This window comes from Mchenga conophoros, linkage group LG22 (genome assembly GCF_057382185.1).
Source record: "Mchenga conophoros isolate Kocher_MC1m ecotype Shallow Benthic linkage group LG22, M_conophoros_male_GT1.1, whole genome shotgun sequence".
Taxonomy (NCBI): domain Eukaryota; kingdom Metazoa; phylum Chordata; class Actinopteri; order Cichliformes; family Cichlidae; genus Mchenga; species Mchenga conophoros.
In genome coordinates, this window is record NC_140546.1 from 11,941,714 (window position 1) to 11,947,713 (window position 6,000).

Sequence of the window (6,000 nt, forward strand, 5' to 3'; positions counted from 1 at the left end):
CACACACACAAGTGTCTATATATACACATTACACATACATACACAAAGCTATGTAAACCAACTATAAATAACGAATCTAAACGTATATACATAAAATACAGAAATGAATGAGGTGGAATGAATACTACAAAATGTACATAAGGTGCAGTTGCAGTCTGGCAGTGGGAGCAGTGTGACAGGTCAACTGTTAAGAAGGGAGATGGCGAGGGGAAAGAAACTGTTCCTGTGTCGGGTGGTCCTGGTCTGCAGGCTTCTGTACCGTCTGCCAGAGGGCAGCAGATCAAAAAGTCTGTGTGCAGGGTGTGAGGGGTCTGCGATGATTTTCCCTGCCCGTTTCCTGGTTCTTGAGAGGTACAGATCCTGGATGGAGGGCAGGGGGGTGCCGATGATCCTTTCTGCTGCCCGTACAGTCCGCTGCAGTCTGCTCCTGTCCTGTTTAGTGGCTGCTCCATACCAGACTGTGATGGAGGAGCACAGGACAGACTCAATGACCGCAGTGTAGAACTGGATCAGCAGCTCCTGTGGAAGACTGTACTTCCCCAGTTGTCTCAGGAAGTACATCCTCTGCTGGGTCTTTTTGAGGATGGAGTTGATGTTGGTCTCCCACTTCAGGTCCTGGGAGATGGTTGTACCCAGGAACTTGAAGGTCTTCAGTTAACATGTTTGTTGAAGTCATATAATAGCAATCACTGTCTACGCCATAAAAGCAAGTGAAATATCCGATATTTTCACTTAAAGTATGAAAACTGAACAAAGGGGAAAAACCATCTTGAACTTCAAATGTGAGTTGAAAGCAGCTGGAAGGAGCACCACTCTAGCAACCAGCATACAGACAAAAATCACAAAACGGCCTTTGTGGTATAGCTCCTGCTACAGAAGATGCCTCCAGGATTGCAGTTTGCCCTTCTAAAACACGGACGCACTCAGAGACTCTCAAGAAGTGAATGCCTTTACACTATCAGAACTGCTAATGAGCAGAAGTGCAATAACATAAAGTCTGTCAGATTTCAGTTTAAGTGCTGTGGGAAGTGGAGCTGTCACTTTGTAACAACAAAAAAACAAACGCCTAAGTGTAAACAGCTAAAGTGCCAGGTAATGTCGAAGCTCAGAAGGAGGTTGAACTGTCAGCTGAAGAGTAAAGTCTACACTGGAGACGTGTTTATGTAGACACTTTGTGTAAGAGATAAGAGCAGTCAAACTGTCATTTGTCAAGCCGTGCACTCTGAATAGTTCACACGTCTCGTGGTGCTTTATGTATAGAAAGTCAGCAGCTGAATATTTGGTTAGTACCAAAAGAGGCTGAGATGTCAGTTGAAGAATAAGACATGATGCTAGCTGATTAGCTATTCAAAACCATTACAGTTTTCTGTGTGGATGTTGTACTTGACTTGAGTCAACTAGGCTTGATTGGAAAACCTGCAGGAGATACAATATGTATTTAACTGCTGTTAACTCCTTTTTTTCTTTCTGTGACATCTTTAAAAGTGAAAAAAAAAGGATCTTAAACTGTTGAAGTATTTCCTTTATCATCACATGAATTTAACTAATAACCACATTTTTGTTTATTATGTTCCTACATTTTCACTTTAGTGTACCAATAAATTGTGTTTCTGTATTGCAAATAAATACAAAACTTTGTTGGGAATTTCTTCCAGTAAATAGTTTGACAGTCAAGGGCACAAACCTACACCTCCTTATTAGGAGGAGTCACACGCTAATGGAGGAGGCACTAACCTGTGCTTTATTCTTTCGTTCATTCCTATGCTGGACCTGGCCTGAGCAGGTTGAAAACAAGCTTTTCTTATTTGGTTAGAAGAATATGAGATGCAAATACCAGGAAGGGCGACAGAGCAGGGATGAAATGAAGTGAATTTTCACCCCATTCATTACCTCCATCAAAGAAAGAAAAAGAAAGTGACCATAAAATGAGTGGTGGAGCAATGGCCAGGATTGCCTTTGAGAAATAATTAAAGCCTCTTTGCAATGCTCCCCAGCCTGCAGGAAAAATCCCCATCTTCTGTATGGTCTACAATTGATGTTTGGTTTACCAGCCCCTCTGTATAAAGCAGACCTTCAATAAACTATATCACCCAATTTGTGAGAGTAATGCAGCCCAGTGCGGTCCTCAATTTGGTATAAATGACACAGCAAATTGGAAAATTAGGGGGAGAGGGAAGGATAATTTGCTCCAAAACAGACTAAAACCAATTTATTAGGAGACTGGGGAGGAGACAAAGGGTCCGTTTCTGTCCTCCAACAGAAAATCCTACATTAAGTTCAGATGCCTTACTGTTCACCTTGTCACAGGCTGTGTTTGAATGCTTCTTTTATCAGTTAGTATGACTCATATATATTGTTTGGGAGAACAGGTTGCACTAACAGATGATGAGTGAGGAGACTGATGAGTTTGATCTTATATGTTAGTGCAAAACAATGCTGTTAGACAAATATTAATCAAACTGGATACATACAGCTTCAGCCACTCGGCTCAGAACAGCACATAATGTTAACAACAAATAAAGGTCACATCACAGGATAGTGATGACGTGTACTGTCAGCAGAGACCATAGACTGTAAATAAATGATGTAGCTTCCAGGTGGGAACAAATGCAAACGTGGAAGTGTCTTAAACCTGCATTTTTTATAGTGACCAGCAGGGGGCCTGTCTCCTCTAGAAACAAGAAGAAAGCAGTTTTATGGTCTCACTACTTAATTTTTGTTAAATATGGCCCTCAAAAATAATAAGAAAAAAGCAGGGTTTGCTTTAGGACGACTCTCCCTTGTGATTGATAAATTGATGCCTTACCTTAGAGTCAACAGTATCTCTTGGCATCTCAGTCAGATTGTTGTTTGTCCAACATGGCAGAGACTGAAATGCTCAGAGCGATGCTTCATTAATCAATAGGTGAGACTAAGGTTTCTAGGTCTGTCTTTCATGTACAGTCTATGGCAGAGGCAGTATAGGCAAAAGTCTTTCACTGGGATGGCTTAGATTTAGTGTCAAACTATTGCCTTTCTGAAAGGACATCTGTTATAAAAGTTGTTACATCTAAATAACTTCTCAAGTTGGTGAACTGAAGTGGCTGTGGTGAGACAGAGAGTACCTCATGGAAACATATTTTTATGTTTTGACATATCCTCTATATCTAACATTTAGTAGACAGAAAGCCTGTAAACTTTAAGCCTCCAGGTTTGAAACAATGGTTGTTGAGCGGTTTTAATACTTATTTGGGATTAAATGTGTGAATAATTATTGGATGGAATGTAATGAAATTTGGTACAGACATCCTTGGTTCCCAAAGAAGGAATCGTAGCATCCACACACCTTTCATCCATCCTATTATTTTCTTATGCTTATCCAATTCAGGAGGTGGCAGGCTCTGTTGCACTAGAGTTGGGTCTTTGAATCATGTTGCTTGGGATCACTATAAGAAAAGGAAAACTGCAAGTGGAAAACTGAAATGCTGGAAAACAGCTTGTGAAGTTTCCATTTTTATAAAATGAAATCTGATCTATTGTCTGGACTCCTATTTAAAACATAATGAAAATTTTTTTTCTATTCCATGAAAGTTACAATTTTGGACAACAGCTCCATAGGGGGGCATTCTTTCTGGACTACCTTTCAAGCTTCACATTATGTTTTGAGACCAGTAGTTTTTTTACGAACACATTCTCTGCTCTCTCCATTCTCTGATTGTTTTCAGTTGTTACAACACGATGGAGCCACATACATAATTTTTCATATTGTCTTGTAGGTGCACAGAGAAGTCGATTCACAGGAAAAAACAGGACTTCAGTGGAATGAAGAGAAAATGTTCTGAAACCTCTTTTGTGAGAAAACAAGCAGGAACAAAACAAAGATCGGGCAGTTTCAGCCAAAAGTCAAACATTTTTACCCCCTTCTACATCTTAACTCATATTTTGAGGTTAGGAGAAACACTGTGCGGTGCATCAAATGGTGGGAAAATAAATGAAAAGCCAAGCTGACAGTTTCTTATTGAGTTTTTGGGGACACTCAGCTGCATTTTTAGAGACAGAACAGCAAAAGGAATGGAGCTGACACTCTGTTTGGATGGTTTTCAACTTTGATGCAGGGCTGGGTTCAGAGATTTCATTTCTGTTATTACTTCAGGTTACGTCTAAAAGATTTTCCCAAAGTGCTGCTGTCACAGAGGCCTTGAGATTGCTGCTCAGCTATGAGTTTTGCTCTGCGGTATTCCTCTAACTGGTCCCTTATGGGTGATTTTATTAGATGCACTTACAGCCACTATGTCTCCCCTAAATAAAACATATGTGGTGTATGCTTATTTTATAACACCCACCAAAGACAAAAGTCTTTTTATTCTAGCAGTTGCTAAGTTGGTCAGCCCTGGAGAAAAACCACACTGTGACTGCATGCTCACCACAGGCAGACAGTTGTGGCGGCATCTTCTGTCCGGGTGTGTAGTAGATGCAGAAACAATGCTGAGATGAAGTCAGTGCTGGTTATAATGTGTGTACCACACACACACACACACACACACACACACACACACACACACACACACACACACACACACACACACACACAGTGGTTCTTGGATCGTTTGAGAAACACCTGTCTCTCTTGGATTCACAGCACCAGACCTACATTATAAAATAGGGGGATCAATTTATCTTCATTTCTAGGCTGTCTTTTTATTAGATGCAGTGATGAGTGATATGATTAAGGGGTCTGCTTCAAGAGCTACTGCACATGTGCCCTGCTGATTTCCATTTTTCACAACACACAAACACATGGAAGAACACAGCTAGCAAATTTTCCTACCAACAACAACAACTAGAGCCTATCTTTACTGGTTCAAATTCCTTTCTCTCTTTGAGTTGGATATGAATAAATATTTGCTTTTGAATGATCTATTGAAGGTGTTTTTTCATTACCAGTTAAATGTATGGATGAGACAGTTATGTGATAAATTCAAGCAGAACAATTAATTCTGCTGCTAAGGAATTAAGCTGATGCTAAAGAGCCAGAAAATGCAGTTCCTCTGATCACCACTTAAGGATAACTCCAAAAGTGAGTCCTCATAGACCAGCGGTCCCCAACCTTTTTTGCTCCACGGACCGGTTTATGTCCGACAATATTTTCACAGACCGGCCTTCAAGGTGTTGCGGATAAATACAACAAAATAAAACCAGTACCGGTACCAAAAAACCAGAAGATGTACTCATAACACACGGGAAAGACCCAGGGAAATCGAGTTAATGTTAAAAACGATAAAAAAATAACGATAAAAACTGATTAAACCCCGAAAACCATGCATTTCACACCTGAGCCTCAACTCTCGCGGCACGGTACCGGTCCGTGGCCTGGGGGTTGGGGACCACTGTCATTGAGTCCAGTGTTAAAATACCCAACTTTACAGCAGAAATAGACATGTTTACAGTCTCATACAACAACCCCCCAACAAAAAACAGTTTCCTGCTTTCTAACGACTGTATACAGGGTGATATCTGTTTTTGTTATTGCTCTTTTTTTGTTATTGTTTAATTTCCATACAGCTTAGCGTTATGCATTATTAGCGATATGGCTGCTTTGAGCCAGGTAGAGACATAAGTAGGTTTAACCCCATGCTATCTAACAGGCTTCAGCTCAGCTAATTTGAGTCAATGAAATGGACCTCCTGAAAGTAACTAGTGTCAAAGGTAGACCCAAATGCAAACTGGACACAAAGTAAAACTTTATCCAAAATCTGATAATAGATTCATGAAAAGGGAACAAAAAGGTGGTGGTGTAATTGATTGGTGATTAATTTTTGGCACAGTATGGACGCCTCAGGATCATTTAAGTGCCACAGCCTACCTGAGTTGTCTCTGGCAATGGCCATCCCTTCATGACAACAGTGTACTCATCCTCTGACGGCTGATTTAGGCAGGCCAAAGCTCAGATAATCTCAAACTGTTTTTTTAACATAACAATGAGTTCACTGTACTCAAATGACCTCTACTGTCACTAAATCT